Source organism: Erinaceus europaeus, chromosome 9 (assembly GCF_950295315.1).
Source record: "Erinaceus europaeus chromosome 9, mEriEur2.1, whole genome shotgun sequence".
NCBI classification, from domain to species: Eukaryota; Metazoa; Chordata; class Mammalia; order Eulipotyphla; family Erinaceidae; genus Erinaceus; species Erinaceus europaeus.
The window spans coordinates 40,096,542-40,114,085 of NC_080170.1; positions in this window are offsets into that span (position 1 = coordinate 40,096,542).

The window sequence follows — 17,544 nt, forward strand, 5'->3', positions numbered from 1 at the left end:
GGAAATATTGACAAGACGATAGTATAATAAGGGTGAATTTCCACACAATGCCCACTCCCAGAACTCTGTATCCAATTCCATTCCTATTCCCTATTCTTTATTCCTCTGGGAGTATGGACCCAGGATCATTATGGGGTGCAGAAGGTGGAAGGTCTGGATTCTTTAGTTGTTTCCCCAATAAAAATGGGCATTGACAGGTCTACTCAAAAAGGCTTGCTCTATCATTTCAAAAGAGGAACAACATTCTCCAAAATGTATTGTCTGCACTGGTACTCAGAGCAAAAGGCTGGAAAGGGATGGTGTCTTGTCTATAAATCTGAGCCATTGAAGCACAGTATCGAAAAACAGGTCTGAAAATTGAAGGTAAATAGTGTAGTGACTCAAGAAAACTGAGAGGGGCTGTGGGATTGGTGAAAACTCTGTTCTAGAGGACTGATGATAGTGCAGCAGCTTAAGCGCACATGACATGAAGCTCAAGGACAGCATAAGGATCCAGGTTCAAGCCCCAGGCTCCCCACCAGCAGAGAGGTCATTTCACAATGGTGAAGCAGGTCTGCAGGTGTATTTCTTTTTCTCCCCCTTTGTCTCCTCCCACCTCTGTATTTCTCTCTCTCCTATCCAGCAACAGCAGCAATAATAACAACAAGGGGAAAAAAAAAAAGAAACAAATGGTCTCCAGGAGCAATAGATTCGTAGTGCAGGCACTGAGTCCCAGTGATAACCCTGGAGGCAAAACAAACAAACAAACAAACAAGCAATCAAACAACCCTCTTCTACACTTGTGTGGCCTTTTTTGTCTATTTTCCAAACCTTTCTTTGAAATTATGTTCTAAGTTAAATTCTCTCTTTGTATTACAATTCATAAGGCATATTACAAGGATGTAGAACAATACTTAGCTTGGTAACTACTGATTGGTAGCTCAGTAGTATTCTTAATATTGAGCATATATAAAATGAACACTCTCTAGCTATGCTCTAGTCTCTCATAAGACCTTGCAGTAGACAAAAATTGGGAGCTTAAAAGCAAATGAAAAACAATAAATATACCATGGATATAAAAAATGAAACAGGAAAAGAAGATGTCTTAAATTTACATTTAAAATACCTTTGGTTTTTCATATGAAAAATCACAACAGTATAGTAGGAGGAAACAGAATCCATTAGAAGAAATAATTAAAAAGTTAAAGAAATGGGATCTGACTTGATTTAATCCAGGAATTTTCTTACGTCACTAAGCTGATTTTTTTTTAAATTTATTCATTCCCTTTTGTTGCCCTTGTTGTTATAGTTATTATTACTGTCATTGTTGTTAGATAGGATAGAGAGAACTGGAGAGAGGAGGGGAAGAGAGAGAGGGGGAGAGAAAGATAGACACCTGCAGACCTGCTTCACGGCCTGTGAAGCAACTCCCCTGGCAGGTGGAGAGCCAGGGGCTCGAACTGGGATCGTTATTCCTGTCCTTGCACACCACGTGCGCTTAACCCACTGCGCTACTGCCCAGCTCCCAGATAAGTTGAATTTTGACTGAGAAGTCTGTCCCTCGCAAGTGTCTTTATCTATAAGCAGCATTTCCTCCTCAACTGTACTAATACTCGTGGGTCTTGATGCTTCCACATTTTTCTTCACATATCTCTATGCTTTATCTCCAGGAGAAATTATTTCTCTTCTGCTAAATATTTATCACCAACCTTAGGATATGGTCTGAAACATAATAGGCATTTTTTAAAAGATAGCTTGGAATTGGTTTAAATCTTAAGAAATAATTTTAGGGAGTCGGGCTGTAGTACAGCGGGCTAAGCGCAGGTGGCGCAAAGCACAAAGACCGGCATAAGGATCCCGGTTCGAACCCCGGCTCCCCACCTGCAGGGGAGTTGCTTCACAGGCGGTGAAGCAGGTCTGCAGGTGTCTATCTTTCTCTCCTCCTCTCTGTCTTCCCCTCCCTCTCTCCATTTCTCTCTGTCCTATCCAACAACAACAACAACAATAATAACTACAACAATAAAACAACAAGGGCAACAAAAGGGAAAAAAAAATAAAATAAATATAAAAAAAAAAAAGTTAAGAAATAATTTTTAAAAAGGTATATGGAAATACATTCACATAGTATAGACAAGTAAGTTTCTACAAAATTGTCGCAGGAATTCAATGGCAGTAGGATAATCTTTTCAATATGATACATTTGGGGAGAATGGAACATGCAGTCCTTTGTCAAAAGGACCAGATTTGATTTAACACATACAATTGCATGGTGTAAAAATTAACTCAAAGTGGATAATAACTTTTTTTAATTGTTGGTGTTGTGAACCACTGGAATGACTAATATCTTCATTATTATTATCATCATTATTTAATTGGGGGATTAATTATTTATAGTAAATGCAGTTGTTGGTACAAGTATAAATTTTCTATTTTCTGTAAAACACTCTTAACACCAGTCTAGGTCCTCCTCCACTATCATACATCAAGACCTAAAGCTCCCTCTACTCTCCAGAGTTTCTTTACTTTGGTTTCCTTTACTATGGAGCAATACACCAAAGCCAGCCCAAGTTCTGCTTTTTGTCTCCCTTTCTGTTCTTATTTCTCAAGTTCTGTCTATAAGTAAGATCATACCATAATCATCCTTCTCTTTCTGGCTTAATATAATTCCTTCAAGCTCTACTCAAGATGAGGTAAAGAAGGTAAATTATTTTTAATAGCTGAGTAGTACTCCACGATGTATAACACAACTTACCCACTCATCTGTTGTTGGACATCTGGATTGCTTCCAGGTTTTGGCTATTACAAATTATGCTGCTATGGACACAGGCCTACACAGATCTTTTTGGATGACTCTGTTTAGTTCCTCAGGATATATCCCTGGGAAAGGAATTGCAAGGTCTTAGGATAGATCCACATCTAGCCTTCTGAAATTTCTCCAGACTGCTCTCCACAGGAATTAAACCAATATACATTCCCACCAGCAGTGCAGGAGGGTCCTTTTGCCCCCACAACCTCTCCAACATTTGATGTTGCTATCCTTTCTGATATATGACATCCTCACAGAAGTGCAGTAATATCTCACTGTTGCCTTTGTTTGCATTTCTCTGACAATCTATGATTTGGAGCATTTTTTCATGTCTGTTGGCCTTTTAGGTATCTTCTTTGGTGAATATTCTGTTCATAAGGATCATTTGTTTTGGGTCATTTGGGGATTTTTGTTTGTTTGTTTCTGCGGAGCTTGGTGAGCTCTTCATATAGTTTTGTTGTTATTAATATCGTGTGTGTGTGTGTGTGTGTGTGTGTGTGTGTGTGTGTGAGTGAGTGAAATTTAAAAAAAAAGACTTCCACCAAAATCTGGGAAAATATGAGGCAATAGTGGGTACTATAGGCAACCCCACTTCAGAGAAATGTGAATAGCATCTTAGAATTAAATATCAACCTATCAAGGCATATCAGAGAGGGAATGGATCCAACCGTTTACCAGCTATATTTACAAAACATGTTCATTAGAGTTTTATTCATAAAATCAGTCATTGACAACAAAGCAAATCCTTGTCAATGTGTAAATGATTAACACAATTTTGCTTTCCCTCACTAAGAATCCCTTTTTAAAATATTTATTTATTCCCTTTTGTTGCTCTTGTTTTATTGTTGCAGTTATTATTATTGTTATTATTGATGACATCATTGTTAGATAGGACCGAGAGACATGGAGAGAGGAGGGTAAGACAGAGAGGGGAGAGAAAGACAGACACCTGCAGACCTGCTTCACTGCTTGTGAGCTTGTGAAGTGACTCCTCTGCAGGTGGGGAGCCAGGGGATGGAACTGGGATCCTTAAACTGGTACTTAAGCTTTGCACCACATGCGCATAACCCGCTGTGTTACCGCTTGAATCCCAACTCACAAAGAATCCTACATAGCTGGGTGTAGAACAAACTGCTGGTTCCTGGGTGGCTGTGCACCTCTCTGAGCACACATGCTATAATGAGTTTGAACTCCCAGTCCCCACCTGCAGAGGGAAAGTTTTTAGAATTGTGAAGCAGTCCTGCAGGTGTCTTGCTTTCTCTCTCCCTTACTGCTTCCCCTACCATTCTCAATTTCTCTCTATCTCTATCCAATAAATAAAATAAGAAAAAACTACTATCGTATGTGTGCGTTTATAAAAAAATCTCAAGCTTCCACATTTCCATATTCCTCATTCCCCTAAGTGTATTTCATACTCAACCAAACCATCATCTTATTTCATAGGAACTTAGTCTCCAGCCTCCCCTTAGTGCTCCTCTTATTTCTTCTTCTGAGTCCCCAAATCTGCTTTGACAGACTATAGTCATTGAGGATTCACTCCTCCTCTAATATTTATATTTTTCTTATTTACTCATTTTAAAATATGGCAGAGGAAAAAGTAAATGCAAAGGAGAAATGAAGATCTACAGGGTCATATTTTCAAAAATTGAATAAGTAGGATATATGTAGGTAACTCAATAAATCAAGGGAATACACACACACACACACACACACACACACACACACACACACACACACACACACACACACACATATATATTTGGCATCCCTTGATATAAGGAGAACAAGAACTAGTTGCCAATGGGAAATTACTTTAAAATCAATCGGTCAGGGTGAGTGAGACAGCATTATGGTTATGCAAAAGGCTTTTGTGCCTGAAGCTCTGAAGTCCCAGGTTCAATGACCCCAGCAGCACCACCACTACAAGACAGAACTGAATGGTGTTCTGGTGATGAATGAATTAATGAGTAAATGAATTAATTAATTAACTAATGAGTGAGTAAGTGAATAAATGGATGAAATGAAATCAACTGGCCAGTGGCTGTGGAAGTTATGCAGTAGTTAGTGTGCTGAACCTGGAAGCAGGGGGTTCAGAGTATGATCCATGATAACACACATACCAGAGTGATGCTCTTCATTCTCCTTCGTTAATATAGATTAATTCAGGAGTCAGACGGTAGCGCAGCAGGTAAAGCACAGATGGTGCAAAGTGCAAGGACTGGTATAAGGATCCTGGTTCGAGCCCCCGGTTCCCCACCTTCAGGGAAGTCATTTTACAAGTGGTGAAGCAGGTCTGCAGGCATCTATCATTCTCTTCCCTCTCTGTCTTCCCCTTATCTCTCAATTTCTCTCTGTCCTATCCAACAAAGACAACAACAATAATAACTACAACAATAAAACAACAAGGGCAACAAAAGAGAATGAATAAATAAATAAATAAATATTTAAAAATTTAAAAAATGATAGATCAATTCAAGATGATAGGTAACAGAAAAGAAGTGTCCAAGCTACTGGGTACAGTTGGTGAGTCCCTGGGACAACATAACCCAGGGCTCTCAGTCCCCAAACCAGGATTCTGAAACATCCTAGACATATTCTTGGAGCTCAGGAAAGTCAGTCACTTCAGAATAAACTCAGAGAAGACCAGTCTATGTCCCATGCAATATCCAGAAAACAGGGAAGGGATGAGGAGGTAGATAGCATAATGGCTATGCAAAGAAACTTCCTTTCCTGAAGCTCTGAAGTCCCAGGTTCAATACCCCATACCACCATAAACCATGCAGTGCTCTGGTAAATAAGCTAACTAATTAATTAATTATCAAAACCCAAAAATGAAAATACTAACCAATAAACCCCAGTTATCTTTAAGATGTGTGTGAAAAGTAAATTTTGAATGTCATTGAGGTACCCAAACTTCCTAAAGTCTTTGTTTACATTAAAGATGATATGCATTGTAGGGAAATGTAGATATAACTTTTTTTTTCAGAGCACTGCTCATCTCTGGCTTATGGTAGTGCAAGGAACTAAACATGGGGCTTTGGAGCCTCAGGCATGTGAGGCTCTATTATCCATTACTATATACTATCTCCCCCAGTCAAGATACAAAAATTCTTATCATACTATTTGATTATTAAGTATTACTTAAAAATCTGGAAGTCAGTTTGGAAACATTCTGTTCCTTTGTTCCATGTAGCCTTGAATTTAGGGGTTCATATTTGGGAGATAATTTATGGACACATATGAACATAAAATATCAATTCTGCATATTCAATAAAATGGTAAATACAAAGTAAATATCCTAAACAAAAAGAACATACAAGTAAACTGTAGTTCACCTATGAAGTAGAATATTAAGCAGATACAAAGTCATATTTTCAAAGGAAAATAATGATATCAATAAATATAACATTAAACTGAATATATATTCATATCATATATTCATGTCATTTTAATTTCATGAGAATATAGAGATGAACAACAATATGGTTAATAACAAGTATGTAAATATCCTTATTAAATAATTCCTCTAAAAATTTTAGATGATATTTTAAAATTGCTGTTTTTTGGGGGGAGGCAGAAGTACATGATGTTTTAAATTATTTTATCTTAATTGTGGTTTATTTTATACTTGTCTGTGTTTTCTAAAGCTTCCATAATTAATGTATGTTAGCTTCATGATCATTACACTACACAAGTTTTACTGACATGAAATAAACTTTTGGACTATGGTGATTATCTTTGGAAGGGCAGGGGCATAGAAGTTTGGTGGTGTGGAACTATAGTCTGTGATCTTATGATCTTGAAAACCACTATTAGTCACAAATTTTTTAAAAAGCTTCCAACAATAATAAAATGAAACACTAAAAGATATTAAATTAAGAAAACTCTCAGCACTGTTTTCCTTGGATAAAAATCCTAGCACAAACCTCATTAATAAAAAAAAGTCTTAATGGATTATCACTTCTGTTCATAATCAACACTGTTTTGTGGTTTGCTGGAAGCAAATATCACCAATCTTAATGGCTAACTCAATGATTACACAAGCTGAGAAATAAGACAAATGAAATTGCAAATGGAGGTCAAGGTATAATCGTAGTCATTATTCTAAACTAGACTGGAGAGAATGGCTGAGAAGTATGCAAAATGGACTTTTCATTGTTAACCCCCCCAAATTAAACAGGCTTCTGCATCTAGCCACCAGTATCATCAGACATCTTCAGGTCTCCCCATTAGCTGGCTCCTTGTGACTTGAGAACATAATAATGGAGCTCATGTGAGACACACTTCCCAAACAGGACAAAGGAGCACTGGGGAAAAGCTTGTTTTATACAAACCAGAGAAGTCAGAAAGTTATGTATTACATGTTGAACTAATAAAGAACAGGCCAATGAAAAAGCAAGGAAATCAGAAATATTATTAAATTTCTAGTGAGAATGATCAAAATAAGAGAAAGACAGATCATCATTGTCAGGCAATAAAGTAGTAGTCTTTCTATTGGTGTGTACTATAACACCTAAGGACATATTATAAATGAGAATAAGTTGACAAATTTGATATATTAAATGGGTAAGTTACTTGAAAAATACTTTCAAAACTCATTCAAAACCTATAATTAAGGGGGCACCTGGGAGAGGACTCACCTGGTTGAATGTACACTTAATGTGTAAAAGGACCTCATATTCCTGCCACCACATCACAGGAGCTAAAGGAAGGAAGCTTCAGGAACCATACAGCTGTGCTGCAGTGCCTTTCTGTCTTTCCTTCTCTCTCTCACTTTTGATCTAACAAATAAAAGTTGACCAGAAGAAGTGGAATCAGGCATGCATGGAGTCCCAGCCATTAATCATGGTGCCAAAACACAAAATCAAAAGCAAAACAAAACACCGTGTACCCTCATATTTTTATGTCTGTTAAAAGCATAGATTTTACTCTTAATGAATTTTCACAGCCTGGGAGACAATATAAGGGTTATGCAAATGATGTTCATGCCTGAGGCTCCTAGGTTCCAGATTCAAGCTCAAACACCACAAATCAGATCTGATCAGTGTCATAGTGTTTCTCTGTCTCTGTATTTCTTCCTGTGTGTGTATCTCTTACTCTGGTACTATTAATGACAGTGTATATTCATGTACCCATATGAAAAACACTATAGAGCCTCCTGAAAAATATCAAAATGGAATTATGTTTACACCCTGCAATGACACTCTTAGACTTGTCTAAAGGATAAATAGGGAGTCGGGCGGTGGCTCAGTGGGTTAAGCGCACGTGGCGCAAAGCGCAGGGACCGGCGTAAGAATCCCTGTTCGAGCCCCCGGCTCCCCACCTGCAGGGGAGTCGCTTCACCGGCGGTGAAGCAGGTCTGCAGGTGTCTATCTTTCTCTCCCCTCTGTCTCTGTCTTCCCCTCCTCTCTCCATTTCTCTCTGTCCTATCCAACAACAAAGCAACGTCAACAATGGCAATAATAACCGCAACGAGGCTGCAACAACTAGGGCAACAAAAAGGGGAAAAAATGGCCTCCAGGAGCGGTGGATTCATGGTGCAGGCACCGAGCCCAGCAATAACCCTGGAGGAGAAAAAAAAAAGGATAAATAAAAGAACAAATTTTTGTTCTCCTGATACTTGTACTAATAACAGACCTATGTTTTATACAATGGAAAATGAGACATTGTGGAGGTGTATCTCAAAGAAGGCATATTGTTAATGAACAATTCAAGCAAATATTTGATCCTAGGTTCCATATCCAATGATCATGTATTTTTGTTTTCCATTCAGCACCTTCATTCACAACTACTACACATGAACATTTACTAAGAAGACAGACATGATGATAAGCAAAACTCTTAGCAAGTGTTCTTCGCTTGAGCACAGCACAACCTTAAAAAGATGCAAGTTATAGGATGTTAGAATTGTCAAACTGTAATACTTTGACCTTCACTCTTACCCAGGTTCCTAAGTATATTATTATTATTAATTATTCATTTATAAAAAGGAAACACTGAAAAACTATAGGATAAGAGGAGTATAACTCTACACAATTCTCACCACCAGAACTCTGTATCCTATCCATTTCTCTTTGATAGCTTTTCTATTCTTTTTTTTTTTTATTCCCCACCCCCCATCCCAGAGTCTTTTACTTTGGTGCAATATGCCAACTCCAGTTCAGGTTCTAATTGTGTTTTCTCTTCTGATTTTGTTTTTCAACTTCTGCATGAGAGTGAGATCATGCCATATTCATGCTTCTGTTTCTGATTTATTTCACTTAACATGATTTTTTCAAGGTCCATCCAAGTTTGGCTGAAAAAAGTGAAGTCAATGCTTTTAATAATTGAGTAGTATTCCATTGTGTCTATAGACCACAACTTGCTCAGCCACTCATCTGTTGGGTTGCTTCTAGGTTTTGGCTATTACAAATTGTGCTGCTAAGAACATATGTGTACACAGATCTTTTTGGATGGGTGTGTTGGGTTCCTTAGGATATATCCCCAGGAGAGGAATTGCAGGATCATAGGGTAAGTCCATTTCTAGCATTCTGAGATGTCTCCAGACTGTTCTCCACAGAGGCTGGACCTATTTACATTCCCAACAGCAGTGTAGGAGGGTTACTTTGACCCCACAATCTCTCCAATGTTTGCTTCTGTTACCTTTTCTGACGTATGACATTCTCACAGGAGTGAAGTGGTATCTCATTTCTGTCTTTATTTGCATTTCTCTGGCAAAGACTTGGAGTATTTTTTCATGTGTTTCTCAGCCTTTTGGATCTCTTCTGTGGTGAATATTCTGTCCATGTCCTCTCCCCATTTCTGGATGGGGTTATTTGTTGTCTTGTGGTTGATCTTGGCAAGCTCTTTATATATTTTGGTTATTAGCCTCTTGTCTTATGTATGGCATGTAAAGATCTTCTTCCATTCTGTGAGGGGTCTCTTGGTTTGGGTAGTGGTTTCTTTTGCTGTGCAGAAGCCTTGCAATTTGATGTAGTCCCATTGGTTTATGCTTGCCTTAGTCTTCTTTGTAATTGGATCCGTTTCATTGAATATGTCTTTAAAATTTATGCGGAAGAGATTTCTGCCAATATTTTCCTCTAAGTATCTGATAGTTTGTGGTCTAACATCCAAGTCCTTGATGCACTTGGGATTTACTTTTGTGTTTGGTGAAATATAGTGGTTCAGTTTCATTCCACTGCATGTTTCAATTCATTTTTTCCACCACCTTTTGTTGAAGAGACTCTGCTTTCCACATTTAATTCTCTGGGAACCTTTGCGAAAGATGAGATGTCCATAGGTGTAGAGGATTACTTCTGGACTCTCAATTCTATAGCACTGCTCAGTGTGTTTATTCATGTTCCAGTACCAAGCAGTTTTTATTACAATGGCACTATAATACAATTTGAGATCTGGGAGTGTGATGTCTCCTGTTCTATTCTTTCTTCTCAAGACTGTTTTGGCAATTCTAAGTCTTTTCTGGTTCCAGATAAACATTTGTAGCATTTGTTCTATTCTCCTAAAAAATGTGATTAGGATCTCGATGGGGATAGCACTAAATTTGTATGTGGCTCTGGGTAGTATATTCCTTTTATTGATGTTAATTCTTCCAACCCAGGAACATGGAAAATCTTTCCATTTCTTTGTGTCTTTTTGAATTTCCTTGAGTAGTGGCTCATAATTTTAAGTATACAAATCTTTGACTTCTTTGGTTAGGTTTATTCCTAGATATTTGATTGTTTTTATTGTTATAGTAAAATGAACTGATTTCTGGATTTCATCTTCTTCTAACTTAGCGTTTGCATAGAGGAATGCCACAGACTTTTGTATGTTAATTTTGAAACCTGATACCTTACTGTATTGCCTGATGATTTCCAAAGGCTTCTTACTGGATTTCTTATGTTTTTCTATGTATATTATCATGTTATCTGCAAATAGGGAGAGTTTGACTTTTTCTTTTCCAATCTGTACCCCTTTAATTCCTTGCTCCTGCCTGATTGCTATGGCAAGAACTTCCAACACTATGCTGAATAGTAATGATGATAATGGCTATCCCTGTCTAGTACCTGATCTGAGTGGAAATGCTTCCAGTTTTTCACCAATGAGTATGATGTTGGCTGTAGGTTTGCTATATATAGGCTCCACTATCTTCAGGAGTCTTCCAACTATTTCCATTTTTGTACTGTTTCGGTCATAAAAGGATATTGCATTTTGTCTAAGACTTTCTCTGCATCTATTGATATGATCATGTGGTATTTGGTCTTGCTTTTGTTGATGTGGTGGATCCTGTTGATTGATTTATATATATTAAACCAACCATGCATCCCTGGGATAAACCCCACTTGATCATAATGAACAATCTTTTTAATATACTGCTGTGTCCAGTTGGCTTGAATTTTGTATAATATTATAGTATGTATGTTCATCAGAGACATTGATCTGTAGTTTTCTTTTTTAGTTGTGTCCCTGTCTGCTTTTGGTATCAAAGTGATGTTGGCTTCATAGAAGCTGGAAGGAAGTATTCCAGTGTCTTCAATCTTCTGGAAGACTTTGAAAAGTAGAGGTATTAGTTCTTTGAAGGTTTTGTAGAATTCATTTTTAAAACCATCTGGTGCAGGACTTTTATTTTTTGGAAAGTTTTTGAGAACTATTTCAATTTCATTAGCTATGATGGGACTGTTCATGCTATCTAGTTATTCTTTACTTAATTTTGGAAGTTTGTAGGTATCTAAGAAATTGTTCTCTAGCTTGGTGGCATCGAGTTGTTCACAGAAGTCTCACGTGATATGCTGAATTTCTACAGTGTTTGTTGTCCTATCTCCTCTTTCATTTACTATCCAATTTATTTGAGTCTCCTCCTTTTTTTGTTTTGTGAGTATGGCTAAAGGTTTGTCTATTTTTTTTTTACTCTTACAAAGAAGCAACATTTACTTTTGTTCATCTTTTTTATGGTTTTCTTATTTTCAATGTTATTGATTTCTTCCCTAATTTTAGTTATTTCTGTTCTTCTGCTTGCTTTAGAGTTCCTTTGTTCTTCTTCTAGGTCTTTAAGATCTGAAACCAGGCTGTTTATTTGTGCTTTTTCTTGTTTCCTAATTTGTGCTTGTATGGCTATGAACTTCCCTCTCAGTACTGCCTTTGCTGTGTCCCAAATAATTTGATAGTTTATGTCTTCATTTTTATCGAACTTGAAACATATGGATTTCTTCCTTTATTTCCTCTTTAACCCAGTAGTTATTAAGTAGTATACTGATGGGATTCCACATTTTGGGACTATTACTAATCTTTTGTTGTTTGTTAAGTGTTAGTTTAATTCCATTGTGGTCTAAGAAGGTGCATGGGATGATTTCAATGCTCTTTAATTTTCTGATGCTGTCACTGTGGCCTAATATATGGTCTTTTCTTGAGAATGACCCATGTGGACTTGAGTAAAATGTGTGTTCCAGTTTCTTGGGATGAATGACTCTGAAAATGTCCAATAGTCGTAGTTTATCTATCTCTTAATTTAGCTCCTTTAGATCTTTATTGACTTTCTGCCTGGCTGATCTCTCAAGTTGAGACAGTGGAGTGTTGAAGTCACCTACTATGACTGTTTTACTGTTAATATACTGCTGTAGCTTCTTCAGTAGATGTTTAATGTACTTAGATGGCTTCTCATCAGGTGCATAGATGTTAATAATTGTTAAGTCCTCTTGATTGATTGATCCTCTGAGTATTAAGTAATGTCCATCCCTGTCTTTTTTAATTTTCTTGATTTTAAATCTAACGTGTAAGATATGAGAATAGCTGATCCTGCCCTTTTTTGTAGTCCATTGGCTTGTATGATAGTTTTCCACCCTTTCCCTTTGAGGCTGTGTTTGTCTTGTTGAGTTAGGTATGCTTCTGGTAGACACCAGATTGTTAGGTTGTGTTTTCTGACTCATCTTCCTACTCTGTGCTTTTTAATATGTGAATTCAGGCCACTGATATTTATCAAAGATTGAAGGTATTTTAACACCATTCTTGTAGAGTTTTAGAGTGTGCTGATATATATCATATTTATGATGGTCTGACTGTTTATAGGAGACCATTCAAAACTCCTTTCAGGGCAGGCTTGGTGAGAGAGGATTCTTTCCACTGTTGCTTGTCTGAGAAGGTTTTTATGCCATCTAGTCTAAATGACAGTCTAGCAGGACACAGTAGTCTTGGTTGTAAGCCTTTCTCATTGAGCACTCAGTAGATATCTTGCCATTCTCTTCTGGCCTGTAGTGTTTGTGTGGCGAAGTCTGCTGCTATACTTTTGGGTTTTCTTCTGTAGGTGACTCTTTGTTTTTCTCTTGCAGTTTTCTGGATCCTTTCTTTATCCTTAATCCTTTCCATTCTAAATATGATGTGTCTTGGTGTCTTTAAGTCTGGGTTAATTCTGTTTGGGACCCTCGAGGCTTCTTGAACCTTTATGTCTTTGATGTTGTCTAGACTAGAGAAGTTGTTAGCTATTATGTCTTACAGAGTGCTTTCTTCTCCTCCCTCTCTTTCTTTCTCTGGTAAGCAAATATAGTGTACATTATTTCTTTTGAAGTCATCCCATAGGTCTCTGTTATTGTTTTCAGTATCTCTTAATCTCTTTTTGAGATCTCTTACTTTCTTTTTAGTCATCTCTAATTCATCCTCAATTTTGCTAATTCTTCAGCCTCATTTATTCTATTCTCTCTCCCCTCTATTGTTTTATGGAGTTCATATATTTTGTTACCTTGTTCTGATACTCTTTTAGCTTATTCAGCTAGTTGTTTTCTTAGCACAGCTATTTAATCTTTCAGCCCTCTAATAACCTTGAGATAATTAGTGTTTTATTCCAGGGTCTCATTTGTTGTTTCTGCATTTCTGATGACAATTATTTCAAACTCTTTACTCACTCCTGTGATTATTTCCTTAACTGGTGTTTGGATGTTGACCTCATTATTTTGTGCTTCAAACTTTGGGGGACTTTTAGCTGGACTTTTTTCCAGGTTCATTTCTCCAATATTTCTTCTTGTTGGTTTAACAATTTTATATAGTATGTTATGAGGTCCCTCTCTCAGTATTTTTAAAAGTACTCATCACTCTTGCCTAGATTGACTTGTTTCTAAGTATGGTAGTTAAAAGTTTCACAGTTGCAGAAATTGACTGTTGTTTTAATATTATTTTAAACCTTAAATTGGAACTCAGTGGCTTTAAAACATCTTTTGTTCTTTTTCTTCTGTGTAGGCTATGGAACCCTGAGGGCTTTTAAACTATAAATAGGCTTCCTAGTTTAATCACTGACTCCTAATCAAGAGATAAAGCAGGGTGGGACAGAGATAATCCAGTGGTTATGTAAAGAGACTCTCACAGCCCCACCACTAGGTCACCAAGGTTTGGATCTTCTCTTGAGTCTCCTGGTTAGTTCTCTGTCCCCTGGTGGCAACACAGGGCCTCTCCCCCACTGCTCTAGATTCTGAGAGCAGTAACAATGGAGACTCACAGTTGCATTTGGTGAGTCTTAGGGGAGTCTTCTCCTCCCTTCAGCTGTCTTTTTGTTGGTGAAACAGACTGGAGGTGGTGTCTCAAATGGTAAACTGCAGGACTGTTACCAGCCACTTATTCTCCCCCTAGGCTCCTCTCTGTCCATGAGCCACATGTATTTTCACTCACCGGTATTTTGGTGGGTTCCTGAAGTTGTTCTAGTCCTGTCTTGTTGTGGTCCCAGGTGGTCTCCTTTGGTATTCCTAGTGGATCCAGGAGAGGAGAGGAGAGAAGCACAGCTGCTGCTGCTGCTCTGCAGTCCTGCCTCCGGAAGTCTCTTCTTTAAGTTTTAAACTTCCCAAAATGAGTTGTCTTATACTACTAAGATCTGAAGCTACATCTTCTAATAATCAGCATATATTTCCCCTCTGTAAGATTAAATAGGTTTCCAGATTTCTTCTTGGCATTTGTATCAAACAGCATGTTTAACACATTTCACCTTTAAAGAACATACCAAACACGCATCTCCTAAACATCTGAGAAAGCTCATCTTTATGTTTACATCAGCCGAACCCTGTAGGTAGGTGCTTGAACATGTCCTGAAGGAAAAGAGAACCATGTAGGTAGACAAAAATCTCCTCTAAAGTCACAGGCAATAGTAACAAAAGATTGATAGGAATTCTGTGCCCTGGTCAAGGGAAAGAGAAAGGAGAGATGCAAATTGAGGATAGTGAGGAAAAAATAATGACTGTGAATATATCTTTATCATCCTTAGTTCTTAGGTATTGGTAAACTCTGTTTTTCCAGTTCTTGGTGTATATTTCATATTTGTTTAGAATCAGAGTTAAAATTAGAATTCTATATTTTACTTTTTTGAAAATTCTGTATTTTAATTTATTTTTGCTTTAGCTTCATAATAAAAAAGTTTTTCTTTAAAAAAGGGGGCACATGTACCCCTATTTTTATAGCATCACTACTGAAAATACCAAAATATGGAATCAACATAAATGCCCATCACAGATGGACGAAGAAACTATGATATATAGACCTAATGACTGAGCATTCAGTATAAAGAATAAAAAATTACCACAATAAGTCAGAATAGAAGAGTGTTTTAGGGACAGAATACCTTTAAATTATCTGCAGCTAAAAACATCATCCTTAATACATTTTCCTGGTCACCAATTCTATGAGAATTAATTTCAGTTAAAATTAACAGCAGCAACAACAACAATAACAACAAAAACACATAAAGTCTTTATCAATGGGAAGTAGAACATAGGCACCAAAACCGGCCATAAGTAGTATTATTACTATTGGGTGTCATTGCTACAAAAGTGACTTAAGAGGTGCAAGCTGGGACAGAAGAGACTGAATAGAGAACATAACTTTGTGAAAACACAAAATACTTTTGATGCCTCTCAATTATTTCTTTATTCCAGTTCATCAAGCCAAGTCTCTTCTTTCCTGTTAACACTGTTATGATGACTAAAATTGCCCACATCCTATCCAGAACAGGAACTTTCTAGAGTATTACAAAAATAATATTTTCTACTTGAGCCACTACATTTATATTCTTTGTAGTGAAGAGTGAAAGAGGTGAGTCTTGTTTTTAAGAACTCACATGTGTTGAAGAAAAACATATATTTCATATAACCAATGGGTCTGAGAGCTCATTGTGTGGATTTATAAAGTGGAAACTCTGGAGGTTATCTAAGTGATTTTATTTGGGGGAGCACCAAAGAAAATATAGGAACCTTGTGACTATAGCAACTCTACCCTGGAAGGCAGCTTGGAAAGCACTAATATTAAACCAATACTCTGCCACTGAGCATGTGTACACACTGGAATCCTTGCAGGCACTGCTGACTGTTTCTTCAAGACAAGGCAAATACTATTTACCATTCTAGCCTAGACACACAGAATGGAGTTATGAGAGAGAGAAAGAGAGAGAGAGAGAGTCAGTTGGCAGTTTATTAAAGATGGAATATGAACAGGCCAGGGTATCTAGGCCTAATACCAAAGGCAGTCATCTAAGGAATCAAATAAAACCAAGGTTGCCTTAAAGAATAACACAGTTAAACTAAAGTAATAAAAATGGTCTTCACCACACTAGGACTGAGGCTATACAACATTTTATCCTGTTCACTAAGAGACACCAGGTCAGATAAGTGCTGTTATGTAGCACAACTGACAAAGAAGAAAATTAGTTTGAATTAACATACAATTGCTTCAAAGACAAGAAAAATGTTCACCTGGAGTTCTGTCTCCATTCCCAGTGACTCATTTGAAGAATGCTATTAATAAAATGAAAAGATTGTGAGAATTATCCAGAGAAAGTTAACCAAGATTTGGTGGGAGGGGTAGTCATTGAACTTCAATTTATCATGAAGATGAAAGGATTTGTCAGCTAGGGTAAAGATGTTGTAACAAAGTGTGTGCTATCTGCTATCCCTCAAAAACATTAGGACTGCTGCTATACCAGAGCAGTACCATATAGGAGATAAACCATCTCCAGAGACAATGGCTACAACAAAAGAAGCAAGACACAGAAGGTGAATATTTACAACACAAGACATATTTAACTGTGAGACTTTCCATTCATGAAAGAGTAGGAGGATGTAACATGACAGATGAAAACTCCTGTAGTAACAAAACTATTGGAACTTGCAGTCCTGAGTTTTTTCTAACTCAGAGAGCTCCTGATTTTTAATAATTCTCCAATTAGATTTATTATCTTTTTATCAATGATATGTGGTGAAGGATTTCACAGAGACTTCCTAATGTCACGGAAAACTTGGAGAGCTAGACATTCCGTATTGAACTGCCATTAAAAATACAGTACATTTACTTAGCCTTCACAGAAGAGACTGATATTTCTACTGTTCTTAATTAAGCACCCATGCAAACTTAAGATTACTTGGTACAGTTCTGATGAACAAATAACCCCTTTTATGTCGGGCTGAGCTTCAATGACGGGAGACCGATGACCCGGGACTCATGGCTGAGCTGTATGCAGTATCTCTTTATTCATGTAGAATGCAGCACAATCTAAACCAAGCTAAGCTAAACTAAACTAAACTAAAACGAACAATCCTGTCTTTATATATACTTTCCAAGTAGGGTGTGAACAGGATGTGACATAGAGAGGGTGGAGAGAAAAGTGACTGGTGAAAATCAGGGTGCGACAAGGAGAGGGGGCAGAGTAGGCGAGAATTCTACCACTGAACCACCAATGCCCTGGAGGGAGGGTGGTGTTTAGTTATGTAAATAGAATGCAGTGTTAAGCAGGGGGGATTAAACCAAATGAAACAGAAGGG